This window comes from Phyllobates terribilis, unplaced genomic scaffold, assembly GCF_046119375.1.
Source record: "Phyllobates terribilis strain yellow unplaced genomic scaffold, ASM4611937v1 Scaffold_2__4_contigs__length_985480577, whole genome shotgun sequence".
Classification (NCBI taxonomy): Eukaryota; Metazoa; Chordata; class Amphibia; order Anura; family Dendrobatidae; genus Phyllobates; species Phyllobates terribilis.
Genome location: NW_027362762.1, coordinates 454725071 through 454744987, shown reverse-complemented (window position 1 = coordinate 454744987; position 19917 = coordinate 454725071). Strand labels below are relative to the sequence as shown.

At 49.7% G+C, this 19917-nt stretch overlaps 1 protein-coding gene across 6 annotated transcripts in view; it reads left to right on the top strand.

The window, feature by feature from the left end:
• The first annotated feature begins 10698 nt into the window (after positions 1-10698).
• MACF1 (microtubule actin crosslinking factor 1) overlaps positions 10699-19917 on the top strand; it is a 273827-nt gene continuing 264608 nt past the window's right edge. For 2 of the 6 annotated variants that reach the window (XM_073665641.1, XM_073665631.1), the window contains exon 1: positions 10699-11228. The gene's annotated coding sequence lies outside the window, so the exon portion shown is untranslated. The remainder of the gene's footprint in view (positions 11229-19917) is intronic. The other 4 variants (XM_073665640.1, XM_073665639.1, XM_073665642.1 and 1 more) reach the window with 4 other exon arrangements.

Here is a 19917-nt window from a genome sequence, read left to right as displayed (position 1 = left end):
GGGGCCATTTCTCGATGGCAGACAGTTTCTCTGGATCCATTCGTAGGCCGGTCTGAGAAATAATGTAGCCCAAAAACGGAAGCGAGGTCTGCTCAAAGAGGCACTTCTCGTATTTAGCGAAGAGGTGATTCTGCCTGAGCCTGAGCAGGACCTGACGAACGTCCCTCCGGTGAGTCTGGAGATCCGGAGAGAAGACCAAGATGTCGTCCAGGTACACCACTACGCAGGAGTAGAGAAGGTCCCGGAAGATGTCATTGACCAACTCTTGAAAGACGGCAGGAGCGTTACAGAGACCAAAGGGCATTACCAGGTATTCATAGTGGCCGTCCCGGGTGTTGAATGCCGTCTTCCATTCATCCCCTTGACGGATACGAACCAGGTTGTACGCCCCACGGAGGTCTAGTTTGGTGAAGACTCTAGCCCCCCTCAGACGATCAAATAATTCTGGAATGAGCGGAAGGGGGTACTTATTCTTCACCATGATCTGGTTTAGGCCTCTATAGTCTATACAGGGACGGAGAGAGCCGTCCCTCTTTTTGACGAAAAAGAAGCCTGCTCCTGCCGGGGAGGTAGATTTCCGGATGAATCCCCTGGCCAGATTCTCCTCAATATATTCGGACATCGACCGGGTCTCAGCAGCAGATAAAGGATAAATACGCCCACGGGGAGGAGTAGTACCGGGTAACAGGTCGATGGGACAGTCGTATGGTCTATGAGGGGGTAATGTCTCTGCCTCCTTTTTATTAAAGTCATCAGCATAAGACCAATAAGGAATTGGAAGTCCAGGTAGATTAGCTGGGGTGGGAGAGGGACGGACGGGATGGACGGGAACCAGGCAGGTCTTATGACAGTCTTGTCCCCAGCGAAGGACTTCTCCGGTTTGCCAGTCAAGCACGGGTGCATGTCTCTGGAGCCAAGGCAGACCTAGCAAGAGGGCGTGAGAGAGTCCAGGCAGAACATGAAAGGAGATACTTTCAGAATGCAGCAATCCCACCTGCAGAGTAATGGATTCGGTGATGAGTTGGATGGGGCGTGGTAAGAGCCCCCCATCCACGGCAGCCACAGACAAGGGTACAGCCAGAGGTTTGGTGGGGATGCGGTATTTCTCTACCAGGGACTGTGAAATAAGATTCCCGGCTGCTCCAGAGTCCAGTTGGGCTAGTTCGAAATAACGGTTCTCCCCGTAGACGATTGAAACTGACAACAGCAGGGATGGAGAGGATTTATTCTTGTCTAGGTGGACCTCTCTGAGCGAACCTAGACACAGGCGTTTCCCGACCTCTCCGGGCAGGCACGGATCCGGTGCTCCTTACTGCCACAGTAGAAGCAGGTCCCCTCGGCACGGCGTAAGTCCTGACGGGTCTTGACCATCTTGGTCTGGTCGACCTGCATAGGCTCAGGAGGGTGTACCTGGTTAGAGACAGAAGGAGTGACGGGTTTCTGAAAAGTAGGAGCTAGACGTGGTAACCTCCTCTCACGGGTGACCTCTCTGGCACGCTCCTGGAACCGTAGGTCAATCCGGGTGGCAAGAGTTATTAAGTCATCGAGAGTGGTAGGAATGTCCCGACCGGCAAGTTCATCTTTAATACGGCCGGACAGACCCTCCCAGAAGACGGAAACCAGAGCGTCGTTATCCCAGGCCAGCTCCGAGGCAAGGGTACGGAACCGTATGGCATATTGGCCCACGGTGAGACTCTCCTGACGGAGGCGTAGCAACGATGATGCAGATGAGGTCTTCCGTCCGGGTTCGTCGAAGACTTTCCGGAAAGCCGTGAGAAAAGCAGGCAAGTTGGACACCAGGGGGTCTCCTCTCTCCCATAGAGGATTTAGCCAGGCCAGGGCCTCCCCGGTGAGATGGGACATGATGAAGGCAATTTTGGCCCGGTCGGAGTTACACTGGTGGGACAAAAGTTCAAAGTGCAGGGTGCACTGATTTAAGAAGCCCCGAGCCTGGACGGAGTCGCCTCCGAAGCGAGGAGGTGCAGAAAGCCGGGGTCCGGGGTAGGATACCATGGTATTAGTGGGCAGCGGAGCTGCCGGATTGCAAGATATGGCACTGGCGGAGGTTGTTGGTGGATCAGACAGAGTGTTCAGGCGAGTATTGACATTCCGCAGGTGACCCAGGATGGACTCCTGTTGGGACCTCTGACGGGACAGTTCAAGACAGAGGTCCGAGAGCGAGGGAGCTTGGGTGCCACCGGGTTCCATGGCCCGAGCAAACTGTAACGGGTCTGGGAGGCGGAACCTCTGGGCTACAATACAAGGGGGCGGTCCTTGTAAGGGAGCGGGTGGCGACCAGGCAGGTAGTCACAGGAGGTGACCAGGACAGTCTCTGGGTGTACGGGCAGGAGGACACGGCAAGTGATCGGGGCAGTCTCTGGATAAAGGGTAGGTACGACCTGTGATGGCTGAACCTCCAGGTAGGCTAGCAAGGCAGATGAAGAATGTGTGCTCCCAGGTGAGCAAGCGAGAGTCTCTGGAATAGCAGGTGGTCACAGCACGTGACGGCGGAGCCTCCAGGTAGGCAAGCAGGCAGGTAGCGGAGAAGCGCTCCCAGGTGAGCGGGCTAGAGTCTCAGGAATAGCTGGTGGTCACAGCACGTGACAGCGGAGCCTCCGGGCAGGCAAGCAGGCAGGTAGCGGAGAAGCGCTCCCAGGTGAGCGGGCAAGAGTCTCAGGAATAGCTGGTGGTCACAGCACGTGACAGCGGAGCCTCCGGGCAGGCAAGCAGGCAGGTAGCGGAGAAGCGCTCCCAGGTGAGCGGGCAAGAGTCTGGAGTAGCTGGAGGTCACAGCACGTGACAGCGGAGCCTCCGGGCTGGCAAGCAGGCAGGTAACGGAGAAGCGCTCCCAGGTGAGCGGGCAAGCTGGTCCATAGACAGACTGACCGGAGTTGTAAGGCAGACCGTCGGACCTCAGGCAAGCAGGCAGGTAGCTGAGGTGCGCTCCCAGGTGAGCGGGCAGGCTGGTCCTTAGACAGACTGACAGGAGTAGTAAGGCAGACCGTCGGACCTCAGACTAGCAGACAGGTAGCAAGTAATCAGGCAGGAATCTGACAGGTAACTGGCAGGTAACTGGCAACGGGACCTGAGGGCTGAAGCACAGGTGAGACACAGGTGCAAACAACATTGCTCGGGCACCTCCATTTTGGAGGAGGTGCCTTATATATGATGAAGTCCTCCGGCCATTGGCCGGGGACTCCTTAGGACGGCGCGCGCGGCCCCTTTAAGAGGAGGGGAGCGCGCGCGCGCGCGCCCTAAGCACAGGGGCCGGGAAGGAGCGCGCGCTGAGAGCAGAGCGGGAGGAGGACGCCGGGAAGGAGCGCGCGCTGACAGCAGAGCGGGAGAGGGACGCCGGGCACGGGGCAGAGCGGTGAGGGGAGCAGCGTCCCTGCCTAGCAGAGGGCAGGGACGCCGGCACTACACAGACCTTCGGGTTCTCGTGGCTTGAGGGCAGTACGGTGTACGGGTCCTTCTCCCACTGGTCGTCCAACTTGTGGAGCCGTCTTTTCCTCTTCAAGACCTGCTCTCCGGGCACCAGGGGAACAGCGGGAGCATACTGGTTGTAAGTTTTCTCTTGTCTCTCCCTAGCCTGACAGAGACTTCGCTCCACGCTCTTCTGTACTTTCCGGTACTGCTGCTGCCTCTCTGTGTCCCAGTCTGTTTCTGGTGAAGTGTCCTCGGGTGTCAGGACTCCCATTTCCAGGTCAACAGGTAACTTACCAGGTCTCGCCCTCATTAGGTAAGCCGGGGTACAGTTGGTGGAACCTACCGGGATGTGGTTGTATAGGTCCACCAGATCGGGCAGCTTCTCAGGCCACAGACTGCGTTCTTCCAGGGGCAACGTTTTCAGAAGATCCATTACCACCTGGTTCATTTTCTCACAAAGTCCATTAGTTTGCGGATGATAGGGTGTCGTCCTTATCTTCCGGCAGACATACAGATTGCTGAATTCCTGGAAGACCTCTGCTTCAAAGGCAGGTCCCTGGTCCGTCAGCACTTGGTCCGGGTACCCGTGTGGACGGCAGAAGCGCTGCTGGAAAGGCTCTAGCTGCTGTTTGAACCGTTAAGTCCTTGACGGGGACGACAACCAAGAGCCGGGAGTAATGATCCACGATGGTTAACGCGTAGACGTAGCCACTTCTGCTTGGGGTCAGTTTTACATGATCCAAGGCTACCAGTTCCAACGGCTGCCGGGTGACGATGGACTGCAGGGGAGTCTTCTGGCTGGCACGGTCCTTCCTCCTCAGGTTGCACGGGCCACAGTCTCTGCACCACCTCTCGATGGTTCCCCTCATGCCTACCCAATGGAACCGCCCGCGCAGCAGGAACTCCAGCTTCTTCCATCCGAAATGCCCAGCTCCATCGTGGTATGCCTCCATCACCATGGCTGCGTCTCGTCGTGGCACCACTACTTGCCAGATTAGTTCATGCGTCCGGGAGTTAACCATCCTGCGGCACAACTTCCCCTTGTAAAGGAACAGTCTACTCTTTTCTGCCCACAGTTGCTTGGCTTCCTCCGGAGCGTCTGGGTCAAGGCGAGCCTCTGGCCGAGTCAGCATCTCCTTCACCAGCCGGACGGCAGGGTCACTGTCTTGCGTTTCCGCCCAGTTGTAGTGAGGTAAGGGGTTAAGCGTAGCGCCTTGCTTACTCCTTACCTGATGGGAATACTGGATAGTCCCATGACGGTGAAACGCGGGGAGTTCGACTTCTTCCAGTCCCTCTGGATCTTCTCCTACGTCCGGTAGGTTTGGCATCCTGGACAGGGCGTCCGCGTTGGTATTGGAGCGTCCTGCCCGGTATTTGATGGTGAACTCGTAGTTGGACAGGCGGGCCATCCATCTCTGCTCTAGGGCACCGAGTCTTGCCGTGTCCAGGTGTGTCAACGGGTTGTTATCCGTGTACACGACGAACCGGGAAGAAGCGAGGTAGTGCTTAAAGCGTTCGGTGACTGCCCACACCACTGCCAGGAACTCTAGCTTAAATGAGCTGTAATTCTCAGGGTTTCTTTCGGTGGGTCGCAGTTTTCGGCTGGCGTAAGCGATTACTCGCTCTTTCCCCTGCTGGATCTGGGACAGCACGGCTCCTAGCCCGATGTTACTTGCGTCGGTGTAGAGGATAAAGGGCTGGCTGTAATCCGGGTACGCCAGGATTTCATCCCCCGTGAGGGCCATCTTCAGCTGGCGGAAGGACTCTTCTTCCAACTTCTCCCATCTGAAGGGCGGCTTCTGGTTCTTGGCCTTCCGGGACTGGCCTATCAGGAGGTCCTGCATAGGAGCTGCCTTTTTGGTGAAACCGGGGATGAACCTGCGGTAGTAGCCTACCAACCCGAGGAACTGCCACACTTCCTTTACACTGGAGGGACTTGGCCATTCCTTAATTGCGGTGATCTTATCAGGGTCGGGAGCCACTCCGTCAGCGCTCACCACGTGTCCCAGGTACTGCACCTTTGGTTTCAGGAGGTGACACTTGGAGGGTTTCACCTTTAGGCCGTAGCTTGCCAGAGCTTCGAACACTTCCGCCAGGGGTTTCAGGTGGTCCTCATAAGTCTTAGAATATACGATGACATCGTCCAGGTTCAACAGGACCGTCTCAAAGTTTCTGTGGCCCAGACAGCACTCCATTAATCGTTGGAAGGTTCCTGGTGCGTTGCAGAGTCCGAACGGCATGCAGGTAAACTCGCTAAGTCCCATCGGGGTGGTGAATGCGGTCTTCTCCCGGTCCGCCTCTGCTACAGGAACCTGCCAGTACCCACTAGTGAGATCCAAGGTAGAGAAGAAGTTAGCAGATCTTAAAGCAGCCAAAGACTCCTCTATCCTTGGTAAGGGGTACGCATCCTTGTGTGTGATACGGTTGATTTTCCGGTAATCTACACACATCCTCATGGTGTTGTCTTTCTTTTTGACTAAGACTAGTGGAGCTGCCCAGGGGCTACAGCTATCTCTGATCACCCCAGCCTCCTTCATGTCTCTAAGCATCCCCTTGGCGTGTTGGTAGTGTGCAGGGGGTACGGGTCGATACCTCTCTTTTATGGGAGGATGGTCTCCCGTGGGGATGTGGTGTTCTACCCCCTTGACTCGCCCGAAGTCTAACGGGTGTTTACTAAACACTCTCTCGTACTCTTGAACCACCCGATAGACTCCCTGTTTCTGGTGTGAGGGAGTGGAGTCAGTACCCAAATGTAGTTGCTGACACCAGTCCTCCATTGTTTTCTTAGAGCCGTTACCTTCCTCCGGGTGAGATGGAGGCAAGGGTTCCACAGATTGTATAGCATTTTGGTTAATGGTATATAATTTGGCTAGCGTGGCATACCGGGGCAGGTACACTTCCCTCTTCCCGATATTGATTATGCGAACGGGCACCCTCCCATGGCGTACATTAACCACCCCCCGTGCTGTCAAGATGGTGGGCCTACTGTCTGAGTAAACTGGTTCTACCATTGCCTGGTAATCTCTACCTCTCAGACCAATAGCTGCCCGGCACCAAATCATCATTTCACTTTTTGGGGGCATGGCAATAGGGAAAGGGTCACACATTCTCACGCTACCAATCTCACCGCCGGAGAGTTCCACCTGTTGCCGTCGCATCAGTGCCCGGATCTCTTTTTGGAGCACTCGCTGCTCGCCGGAGCTGGCGTTCTTGGCAACCTGCTGTAAAAGGAAAATCACCTCTGCAAGACAATTTTCAATTACATTAGTTCCTAGAGTTATCTTTGGGTGACTCTCGTGTTTGTCAATGTCTACAATGATCAGTCCCTGTGCTGCCAGTTCAACTCTACCAATTTTAATGGTCACCTCTTTAAATCCGATCTGTGGCACGGGCTGACCATTGCTGGCGATGATACTCAAGTCGTCGTCAGGGTAGCGGGTAATATCCGAGTCATTCCAGTACTGCTTGAAGAGCACGTACGGGATGGTGGTGACCTGTGACCCGGTGTCCAGTAGGGCACTCATAGGAATGCCATCCAGTACCACAGGCAAGACTGGACGTCCTCCCACATATTTGTCGCGCCAGTTCGATGGGCCTGATGATCTTTTTCCTAGGGGTTGGCCCTCTACCCTAGGTTGTGCCAGTTTAAAGGACAGTACCTTGCCATATGTCCGGGTTGATTACAGCGGCGGCAGATGGGTCGTCCGTCCTCGTTGTATCGGTCGCTGGGTCTTCCTCTAGCCGGTGGGGTCCTCCTTGGTCGACGCCACGGGATGTCCTCCGGTCCGGATACCAGCTGGATCTTCCCTGGAGTAGAAACCTGTAAAGACTGCACAGTTCGGGTTAGCGCAGCAACGCTTTTAGCTAGCTCTTGGACCTGATGGTGCAGGTCTGGAGCCGGGTCATTGCTCAAAGCCTGCGCATCAGCTCCCACAGGCCCTGCCGACAAGGGCGCCGCCTCCTGGTGGTAAGTGGTAGTGGGGCGTCTGTGGGTCACAACGCCACCTGGTGCCGGTTCTCGGAGCACCCGGATGGCTCTGTCCTTGAACTGTGCAAATCCCAGATGAGGGTCCTGTAAGGCCATTGCCCGCAACTGGGTTCGGTGGGCATTGCAATATAAACCCTCTATAAATTGTTCAGTCAACAGCCTGTCCTCGTCTCCTACGCCGTCAGGGTCGGTCTGCTTAATGGCTCTCAGGGCTTCTTGTAGGTTTAATGCATAGTCCCTTATACTCTCATGTGCCCGCTGTTTGCACCCGTAGAATCTGAGCTTGATCTCGGCTGAGGTGCGGGTATCAAAGGTGTCCCTCAGCCGGGCCAGTATCCCTGCGACAGTCCTCCCCCCAGGTGGCCAGGACTTTACCTCCCTTTGGGCTGCCCCGGTTAATTGGGCCACCAGGATGCTCACTTTTTGCTCTTCTGTAAGGGGGTACACCTGGAAGAGGCTATCCAGCTTTTCTCTAAAGTCATGCAGGGTATGCGATTCCCCTGAGTACTGGGGTAGCCAGGCTGCCCCCGGGATATAAGGCATGGTGAAAGGCATGACCGCAACAGCGGTGGCGCTGGCGGGGGTTGAAGCGGTGAAGCTCTCCTCCGTATCCGACATCCTTCTCCCCCCTAGTGGACCGTGGCCTACCTTGCGATGATCCTCTTCCGTAGGCCGCGGCTCCGCAGTGGATCGTCAGGGTTGAGGACCTTCCGTCGCGCTCCTGTGACGTCGGTGTCTGCTGGGCTCCTTCCAGGACCTTACGCAACGTCCGGACGTGAGGCGGGACTTCAGTTCTCGCGCGCTTTCGGAGTCCACGCCCCTCTTCTTCCCGCGCGGCGTCCTCAAGATGGCGTCCAATGGCGGGAAACCTCCACAGATGGCGGGAAGAAGGCCGAAGATGGCGCCGGATGGCGGGAATCTTCACCACTGGTAAGTTTGAACAGTCTTTTTCAGGCACGCAGTACCCGGTGGTTGCGGGCACGAAATCCTGCCGACTACGCCAAAAGTTGACGCGCCCTGGGCCTATGTGATGTAGCGTTGCGCACGCAGGGACTACCCGGAGCCGGATCTGATAGGGGTAGTAGTCTCGTGGCGGTGACCCGGTCCGTGCCCAGGGGGTCAAACTGAGTGGCGCTGTATTAGCGGTAGATGTTGGACGACTACGCCACCCGTTGAATGCAGCTATGGAGCTGCCGCTGCAGGGCAGACCGCTGAGGCCGGTGGTAGGATTGTGCAGCGTGATAGTATAACCCCCAACGGGAGAGGTATGGCCTCAGGGCAGCCGACGTGGACGATGGGGGTAGCAGGAACCACTCGGAGATAGTACGGTGTAGTTCAGGGTCTTTACTGGTGACAAAGATAGACCCTCCCGGAGTACTGGCTAGCGATTGGGGCCTGGTCAGTCCTTGAGCAGATGGGATCTCCCCTGGCCAGGCGGAGTTGTAGGCCTCCCAAACTAACTGTAGTCTTCTGGCTACCTTGCTAGAGGCGGGTAAAAGTAGCCCACGTCCCTGAGTGTGCCGTGTGGTGCTCACCCGTATGGCCGGTGACTCGGGGCCTTCTAGTAGCTTCCGCTCCACGACGGCGGTGCTGGTCCCATGCGTGTGACCGTGCCTTCGGGTTTCTGGGCCAGAGGACCTGGAATCCCCTGCCTGACGGATTCTGCTGCGGGGTAGGAGTTAGTCCCCACAGCCTCGGACTCCGGGTCCGGTAGGAAATCTTCTCAGTCAGGGCGAGCTCTGCAGCTGCCAGCCCCTGACTCCTTGTAACACTGCTCCCACAGAGCTCCTGATGTTCTGTTCCTATATTTGCTTCTTTTCTCTGTCTCTACTTCTTCTCTACTCACTAACCCTGCCTCAGCCCCAGGTTTATATAGGGGAAGTCCTTCCCCTCCCAGGACTGGGCAGGAGGTGTGGCATGCATAGGATTCCTGACCAAGAGACCTCCCACCTGCTCTCAGACATAACATTGCTGTTACTGTGGAAACCAGACCCCTGGGGTGCCACATATACCTGCTACAAACAAGGTAAAGACATAATAAAGCTGAGTGCATGGACCTGTGTACCTGATGAGAAATACAGCCTCCAGCTTCTTTTGGAAAATGAAACCACAGGAAAGAGTGAACCCCATGTCTCCCTATGTCCATCTGTTTCCTTCACTCCACAATGCAGTGATGCAGGTAAGGAAGCAGAAGAGCCCATGCTTCTGTCTTCATACATTGACATTCTGTCCGCACACATTGATGCGCATCACGGACACCACATCATCTATAGGATTTAGGTCATGGCACTAGGTGGTTTGTCACTCACTGGGGATAAGATCAGCGAATTGCAAAAAATAAACTTTTAGGCAGGAGGAAATGACTTAAAGATTATTTTGGAAGATCCATGGGGGGTGAACCAGTGCTGATTTATGGCAGTGCCGAATTTAACATTTGCATCATGCTCCATCTATGATGGATCTTGTTTGGGAAATCTCATAGCTTGGCCCTGTTTGCGCCTTTCACACCAGCCCTGATACAGTCTCACTTAGTGCAATGTGGTTCTCAGGGATATTTGTACCACCTCTTGAATATAATCTAAAGGTGTATTAAATGTGTGGTTCTCAATGCAAAATATTTTCTGCACAGCAACCTGGAGGCAGCACATGCGTAATAGTACCGTATAAAAGGGTATGGTAGATATCAAAATGTGCATGCCTTAATGCTACTACGGCACCTTTATAATATTCACCCCATTCAGAAAAGTCATAAATTACCAGACCTTCAGTGGCACTTTGGGGGCATTAATTGAGAATCTGAATGCACGGTGAGTTAGTAGTTGTAAAGACCAATACCCACAGGGCACACTGTCTAGGCTGGCATCAGATAGTGATTCTACAAGTATATGTAAGAGATGGTCACAGATGCCTAGTGTCCTGACCTGCTGACCACTGGGCACACATCACCAAATATTTACATGGCATAATCTAGCTCCAATTACAATGGTTACAAATCCTGATGTCTGGGATTCTGCTGAGCAGGGATCCATGTATTATTGCAGTCCATGCTAGTGGGAACGTCAGTGAGAAGGTATGTGAGGGTACAATGGCCTGGACCCCCACCCTTGCCTTACACTGATGTGTGTTGTGCACACGTGTGCCCGGCACCAGCACTGGCAGTGGGCGCTGATCAGGCAGCTGCAGACCTGGGTGAGGCTCTTTGTACAGCAGCTCCTCCCCATCGGGTGCACAGCCTGGAACAGTGGGGTGGTCGCTGTGTCTCTATCCCTGGATGTCCTTTTCTGCAGGAATTGTGTTTTATGTGTCTCTTCATTCTGGATGTATGTGCCCTCTAGCCCTGGATCTGAGGATGCCCGCTGTAGGCTGATGCCTCTGTGCCAGTGATGATGATGATGATGTCTTCTTAGGCTTCCTTCAGTGTGGATGTGAGCTGCTCTTCCTCCTGCTGGTTTCCCTCTCTCCCTGGATCTGTCTTTTTCTTCTTTCTGGGCTGGGGGCAGGGTCACTTCTTCTTGCTGCCCATAAGCTTCTCCTCCCTGCAGCCTCTGGACACTGGCTCTGGCTGTGGAAGTCATCACTCTCATCAGGCTATGGATGGGAATCTCTCTCCACCTGTCATTTGCTTTTAAGGTTTTTCCTGGATGCCATATTTTTTCCTGTTTGTCTCCCTGGATGTGACACTGTTCCCGGTGGTCTCACTGGATGAGACTCTGGATGTGATAGACCCTTCACGCTTGGATGTCCCTTTTCTTTGGCGATTGCGGCACAGATCCACAAATTCCCCATAGTTTCTGTTTCCTCCTTTTACAAGGGGGTAAGTAGGTAGTCCTCATAGAATTGTAAAATCACATTGCCATTTGGGGGGTACAAGGTTCATTCTACCATCACTTACTGAGTGTAACCATATGTAACCATGTCATATATACAGCGTCATACCAGCAACATGTCTCTGTCATGTGCCACATAACCCCTAAAGCATGAGGAATCTATAGAACCATGTTACAACCTTGTTCGCATGTGTGTGTGTGTGTATATATATATATATATACCGCTCTCTATATATATATATGCGTATATATATATATATATATATATATATATACACACACATATATGTCTATATATATATATATATATATATATACATATTCTACTGCCCTTTTTACATATAGCATCATAATTCCTACCATATTATTATTATTTATTATTGTCATAATTTTATTACTTACAGCTGCAGTATTTCAGAACAGGATGTACATTGCAATTTTCTACTGTCATACAGTGTGTTCTTGGCATGTAATATGCCACGTCATGCCATCATGCAGTGCTTTTTATCAGCATACCATTCATTGATACGGTCAGTATGTGAAAAATCTGTCCTGTTGCCTTTATGGTCACCTTAACTTGTGGATTCTATCACCATTCATGGTCACCAGCATAGATAATGGTTGGCTATGAATGGATTCAATGAAGAAGACACAGATCATAGATGTGTGTACTCCGGGTCACTATCACAATACCCATAATATAGTCCACAGTTAAATCCTTGGAGAGGGTTTCAGGAGCAGCACTATGCATTGTATCTGATAATGGTTACATCCACAGAGAGAAAATACATATCCTGTCTTCATTATAATACATTACACTATGATCGTGTGCAAAATACCATTCAAAATATGCCATCAGGGAACCTACACAATGTATTCCCTCCTCTGAGATTGGCTGGTTACCGAGCTGATCCAGCGATCCAGTCACTGGTACTGGGAAGGTCCCCTCACATCTCCATACCTGCTGCTTCCAAGTCATGGATGGCGTTTACTGCATATTCATCACAGGTGTAATCATTTTTTTAAACCCCTTTTAAAGGGTCTTCCATTAAAGCCCTATAATGGTGTGTAATTTCACTACGCTGCCTCCAAACTTCCCAATAATAAACACCATGTAGGTGATCTCTGCTGAGCACAAAGAATAAGTGGGTGTTACAGCATATTTATAGCATATCTGAATGTAAATCAGTAGGAACTCAAGTTTTAGTGAAAAATGATTATTTCTGCTGTATAATTAAAGTACATAAGAACCTAACTGTTCTTTTCTGTAAGCTGCCTGTTGCCCCAACTAAAAAGAGCATTCTTTACCTAAAGCCTTTATGTTATTTCTCAGTCTAGAGCTGAAGTTTATTCAAATGATTACTGGAAAGGAAATTATTTTCCATTTCTTCAAACTGGATTTGTTGAGAGAAATTGATTTGCTTAGGTTTGATGGAAGTCAAGCTGTCATACTCGGGGTTACTGGAAGCAGAGATCTAGGGTTTGTATAGTTGGGTCTTAACGTAGAAGAGCTGAAATGGAGGGAACATGGTAGTCACCAGGTAAAATATTTCCTTGTCTTACAAAGCTTATTGTTCCAAAAGTATTTCTTTTTTCGGTCTTGTAGGGCCACTATAGAAAATGTTTTCCACAATTTTTAAAGTAATAGCTAAAACTATTCTCCAATGTGGTAGTTTCACAGGAGATAAGGTTCCTGGAAACTTGTAAGTCATCAGTTCAAAGTAACCAAAATTCCACGTCTACTTACTCTAGATGTGGACCATCAGTGAAAACAGGGCCACTCATGCATAGTTACTCTCCATTAAAATGTATCAGTTACAACAGTTTACTTTGCTACAACATGGTGGCATTTTTGTGTTACAATAATGGACTTGCTACAGTTCCACTAAACTAGTCAGAGATCCTACAGAGCACTGACTCAAGAACTTGCCTTCAGTTCTATATAGAGCCATAATTGGTCCTCAATATTCCCCCAATTGTTTAACGTCAATTTCACTATGAGTCTAACAAAAGAACAAATGGTGATGGCTCCAGCAGATGACGTATGTTTGGGGCTGTTCTTTCTTAGAGGCATTTGTTTAGTGGAGAACTCTATACAAAGAGCACCCAATAAAGTAGCTTTAGCATGTGCATGAGGCCTTGTAGGCCCATAGACTGACCTGTTATCTGTATTTGGGCGGAGTCACACAAGTGTATAACACTCCTGAGTGCTATGTGATTATTTTCTCATGCCGATCCGGCATGAGAGAACAATTGCAGCATGGCATGCTGCGATTGCACCTGAGAATCGGATCGCACTCAACCATACAAGTCTACGGGTGCGAGTGAAACATTGGACTGCACTCATGTGAGAGGATCGGAGCACAGAGCACTGACATGCGGCTCACGCTCGCAGCAGAGTTTGAGCCGAGTGTCATTAGCATATTGCATTGGATTCTACATGCTAATTTGACCCCGGCTTTTGAGCAAGTCCCAACAACTCAATCCTAATTATTAGAATTTCATTGAGTGTCATAAGTGTTATGACGTATTCACATTGTATTAGCTTTTGCCTGGAGTTTAGGAACCTTCCTCCACCCCATTGCCATACCTATCTGCATAACATTAATCCCACTTAGTACTTGGAAGCATGCACACTTTGCTCTTTTCCAAGAAATAGTTGTCATAAACTGCTTGGGAATCTGATGACCTATTACCAAGGTCATGTTCACATGATGCATTCCCATTGAGGTTTTTTGTTGCATTTTTTCAAAAACACTATAAAAACGTGGAAGTTCTACAGTATTTTAAAAAAATTGCGCAAAAAAACCCATTGGGAATGCATCGTGAGAAGACGGTCTAAGGCCGATTTTACACGTCCGTATATTTCCAGTACTGGAAAAAACGGTACCGGAGATATCCATGTTCCGTGTGACCAAGTGTGTCACACATGTGGCAACAGTGTGCCGCATCAGGATCACATGGACCAGCACTTGGGAATCAGCGCTACAGTTAGATCTGTTCCCAAGCGCCGGGTGCTGAACACTTCCCTCATGATTGTCCCCTGCCGGCGCTGCCATCAGCGCCAGCAGGGACAATGATGAGGGTAGTGGTAGTCTGCTCCTGCAGTGTCACCACCTGTAAAAATAAGAATAAAATAATAAAATCCATATAAACACCTCTCCTAGGTGTCCCCCACTGTAATCCATGCGACCGCTGCTGCCGAGAAGCGGGGGAAAATGAGCGGCTCCGGAGCTGCAGCTCAGGAGCGGTGTCCTGATATTCACTGAGCGCAGCTCCGAAGCGGCTCATTCTCCCCTGCTCCTCGGCAGCAGCGGTTGCATGGATTACAGCGGGGGACACTTAGGTTACAGCGGGGGACACTTAGAACAGGTGAGTATGTGGATTTTATTATTTTATTCTTATTTTTACAGTTGGGGACACTGCGGGAGAAGACTACCACTACCCTCATCATTGCGCTGCTGGTGTTGATGGCAGCGGCAGCAGGGAACCATGATGAGAGCAGTGTTCAGCACCCGGCGCTTGGGAACAGTGCTAACTGTTGCGCTGATTCCCAGGCATCAGTCTGTGTCACACTGATGACACACGGATGTCATTCGTATGTGTTCAGGGTGAAGCACTTTTGCGGACTGTGAATCCGCAAAAAAACGGACATGTCTCCGTGTGGAGCATATGGACACACGGTCCGTGAAAACACACTGATATGTGCACAGAACCATTCATTTGAATGGTTCTGCATGTGTCAGTGTCTCCAGTATGTGTGGAAACTCTCACCACATGTACCAGACACACTGACGTGTGAAAGAGCCCCAGATTCCTAGAGGTCTGTAAAGAGAAAGATGAGATCAATGTGAGAGTCCGTAGAGGCTTTCAAAGTGTTAATTTGAGGATCAGCAAAAAGAGGGTAACTAACAATTTAAGGAAGGCCAAGGCGCCTGAAATAAAAGGAAACAGCTGATTGTTCAGCTTTTATATGGAGTTTCTGTTTAATTCCAATTCATACTTAGGCCTTAAGCTGGCCATACACCTTAGATAGCTGTCGACCAACTATTGTTCAGCTGACAGTATACTCTTCTTGGTTTCCCCAACGCAGTGTCTATGAAAGCTGCTGTGATAATCATCTGGCAGCAATTTATCTTTACACTGAATGAAAGGTTCGAGCGATTGAATTCCAACCATCTCATTTTTATCTGCTCCAACATCATCTGTCAGAGAATAGCCAGGAGACCCCCAGACACATTATATAGTCGTCTTATCTTGCCAAAATCCCAGCCAACTTTTATCTAATATGTATGGGGGCATTCAATGTGCCCATACATATGAGGTGGCTGGCAGGAAAACACCAGCAGCTATCTCTCTCCACTCCGCAATACACCATGGCTTGGCTCGTCCAAGTGTTCCTCTGACTTTAATCTAATATAAGGCCTTCAGTCTTATGTAAATGTATAAAAAATGTCACCATGCAGCATTGTACAAAATAATTGCAGTTGTGTTGTGTGAATAAGGAATAAGATTTCCCTATTTGCTCATAACAAACACCTAGCTTCTATTCCTCACACTCAAAAAAAATAAAAAGCACAAATGGACCATTATAACCTGAACAAAGTGTTGAATATGAGTAGAGCCTTAGGGCGTCATGTACGCACAGTGACACACAGGTACTGAGAGGACATACAGTCATGGCTGAAAGTGTTGGCACCCTGGATATTGTTCCAGAAAATGAAGTATTTCTCTCAGAAAATTATGGCAATTATACATATTTTGTTATACACATGTTTATTTCCCTTGTGTGTATTGGAACAACACAAAAAAACAGAGAAAGAAAGGCAAAATGGACATAATTTCACACAAAACCTGAAAAATGGGCCATGACTGTATCCATTTCTATGGCTGGTATTCTAGATGTGTGACAGATTTTGAACACAGTTGCATGAATGAGGTGTAAGTCGGTGGTGCTTTTGAGGGTTTGTGTGGCCCCTGACCAGCTGGACACAGGTATGCTAGTCTGTGTCTGGTGGCTGCTCACATGTATTTGCCATGCCAAGAGGAGTGGTGTGTAATGCTGAAACAACTTTCCTCACAGACTGACCAGCACTTCTGCCCATAAAATGGCTGCTGGTGGAGAAGCATGTGACCAGGCCTGTACATCAGTCTCTTCCAATTGTAAAATACCTCACAGGGGAAAGCTGTTTCTCTGTTGGAGGAGGCTGATGGACAGGCCTGGTCTCATGCTCTCCACCAGCAGCCATTTTATGGACAGAGGTGCCTGATGGACAGGCCTGGTCTCATGCTCTCCACCAGCAGCCATTTTATGGACAGAGGTGCCTGATGGACAGGCCTGGTCTCATGCTCTCCACCAGCAGCCATTTTATGGGCAGAGGTGCTGGTCACTTTCTGAGAAAAGCTTCACTGAGAAGGGAAAGTGGCCAACACCGTCACGTTCTAATCTCTAGGACTCCTAAATATTAGTAGAAAAGGGGTCTCCTGACGTCACCACTGCAGAAACGAAGAGGTGAGGTGACCTTACATGAGGATGTCTATTTTTTTTCTAGTTTATGGGTGTAGTGGAAAACTTGACTGTCTGAGCACCTCACATTAACTACAAAGGAGAGAGCTGCATGCATACACGGTCTCATCGTTTCTGGAGTGCAAACACCAGAGAAGGTAACGTGACACCCATTCTCCCAAAAAGTCAGATTTCTGGTTGACGAACTAACATCGTCCATTGACCAGAAATTTATTAGATGGCAATACCCCTTTTAGTTGTTTTGCCGCTCTTAGGATTGGTTCAATCTGAAATTGTGAATCCCTCAGAACAGAATAGTTTGTGTACCTCAGGTATAAATAGTTACGGTGTGTGAAGAAAAAAATAAAACAAGTTGGCCTGTAAGTCCAGTAATATCTTTACACAGCCAATCCATTCCTCTGTTACTGAAAAGTCAGCGTTTTCACTGATATGCAAATGAGTCTGTATATCTGAAGCCTCTGTCACTCCAGCTCTATTCCCCGCCCAGTGCCGCCTCCTCCTGCTTCAATAATGGCCTCTGTGCTGTGTGACTTCAGGCAAAAGAGAAGCAAGCCGCGCTGGGCGGGGAATAGAGCTGCAGTGACAGAGGCTTCAGATCTTCCATAGTCCTTCAGCGTCATTTGCATATCAATTCAAAAACTGATTTTTCAGTCTGACCATGTAAAGGTATTGCTGGACTTGGCTTTGATAAAGCTACAGTGGGGAAAAAAGTATTTAGCCAGCCACCAATTGTGCAAGTTCTCCAACTTAAAAAGATGAGAGAGGCCTGTAATTGACATCATAGGTAGACCTCAACTATGACAGACAAAATGAGAAAACAAATCCTGAAAATCACATTGTCTGTTTTGCAAAGAAATTTTTTTCATATTTTGGTGGAAAATAAGTATTTGGTCAATTACAAACAAGCAAGATTTCTGGCTCTCACAGACCTGTAACTTCTTCTTTAAGAGGCTCCTCTGTCCTCCACTCATCACCTGTAGTAGTGGCACCTGTTTGAACTTGTTATCAGTATAAAAGACACCTGTCCGCAACCTCAAACAGTCACACTCCAAACTCCACTATGGTGAAGACCAAAGAGCTGTCGAAGGACACCAGAAACAAAATTGTGCCTGACTAAATACTTTTTTTTCCCACCGTGAAATCGTGCTGACAGATTTCCTTTAAAGGGTTATTCCCATTGTCTTAAATGAGTAAAGACAAGCAACTTTGCAATTTAGTTATCATTAAAATTTGCCCCTTTTTCCAAATATCTTTCCTTTTTTGTTTTATTGTTTAGTACTTGTTGTCAATGGAACTGGCCTCCGCTGATGTCTAGAAACAGTGGATGTAAATGTGCAGTGTTTACAAGCTCTTTAGTCCAGAGCTTGTAAGCACTGTACTAGGGCTGGCTGGGTTTGCTCTAGCATGCTGTTAACCCCTGATACCATCCAGCTCCAGTCCCACTGTACTTCCAATTTGGAAGAAGCAAAGCTGCTTCATATAACCGCATCTGAGTACACAAATTTTAGGCCAGCAGCGTGATAATGATGCTGGGCTGAGCTTTGAATTTTCCCCTTGTGGCAATCAAGAAGTTGTGAGGCTAGAGAGCCGTGTTCTTCTGTGGAATGAAGATGAAACAAACACTTTAAAGAGTACAGTCATGGCCGCAAGTTTTGGCACCCTTGAAATTATTCCAGAAAATGAAGTATTTCTCCCAGAAAATGATTGCAATTACACATGTTTTGTTATACACATTGTAATGCAGCGGCTTGCGGCATTACTGTAATGGTCCAGAGGGTGTTTTGGCCGATCATGTATCTCCCCCAGGTGACTGGTCACATGACTGTGACATCGCATAGGTCCTGTGCACACAGAAGGTCTGATCACATGACTGTGACATCAGCACAGGTCCTGTGTGTGCACTGGAAGATATATGAACCCTGGTAGTTTTGAGACAGGGTCTGAAAGGCATGAGGCCTGTTCCTGTGTGGGACACCGTTAGCCTAGAGAGGCCTGGTGAAGCCGGGTGAAGCCTGAAAGGCAGAGGCTGGATCCGCATGTGTAAGCGATACCAGTAGCCTTGGAGGGCCAGAGGCTTGGAAGGCAAGAGTCCTGGAAGGCAGAGGCTGGATGTTAGGTGAGACAACATACCAGTAGCCTTTGAAGGAACGAGGGCTGGAGACCCCCATCTGGGAAGCCGTAAAGCCACAGTGGTGGCAGAACAAACCTGAAGCAGCTAAAACCCGGCAAAGGTAAAAACACTGATTGATGTGGACCTTTATGTTGTTGCCTTGCTGAGCGCTGTATCTGGAGCCAAGTGGACGTGTCTGTTGCTGGAAAGACTCTTGAACATTACGTGTGTGATATGTCGGCGAGCCACTGAGATGGACTCAGTTAGAAGCAGTTATGAAGTATAATAAACTGCTGGATTGTGAAATACCGGAAAGGTGTTGCCTGGTGCGCTTTAATTGACCCGGTGAAGCGAGTGTCCCCAGCATGATGACTAGCGCTGCCTTACAACTTGTTTATTTCCTTTGTGTGTATTGGAACAACCCATAAAAAAGCAGAAAAAAAAGAGAAAAAAAAGGCAAATTGGACATAATTTCACACAAAACCTCAAAAATTGGCCGGAAAAAATTGTTGGCACGTTTCCAAACTTGAGGGTAAACAATTTTGTTTCAAGCCTGTGATGCTCGTTCAAACTCACCTGTGGCAAGTAACAGGTGTGGGCAATATGAAAATCACACCTGAAACCAGATGAAAAGGGAAGAGGTTGACTCAATCATTGCATTGTGTGTCTATATGTGCCACACTAAGCATGGAGAACAGACAGAGAAGAGAACTGTTTGAGGACTAGAGAACCAAAATTGTTGAACAATATCAACGATCTCAAGGTTACAAGTCTAGAGATCTTGATGTTCCTTTGTCCACAGTGCGCAACATAATCAAGAAGTTTACTGTTAGGGGGAGCGGTTGCAGACAACTTTATTTAATGGAACGCAACCGACCTCGGGGTCCGCGATGCAGCCTAGAGGACTGCTGCCGAACACTTCCCGGGTGGAAAGGCAAACGACAACTAAATGATAAACCCTTCTGTGTTAACTTCACACCGGACAGGGTATAGCGGTACGCTCTATCTCCGTTTACTGCACGGAGGAGAGAGCGACCGG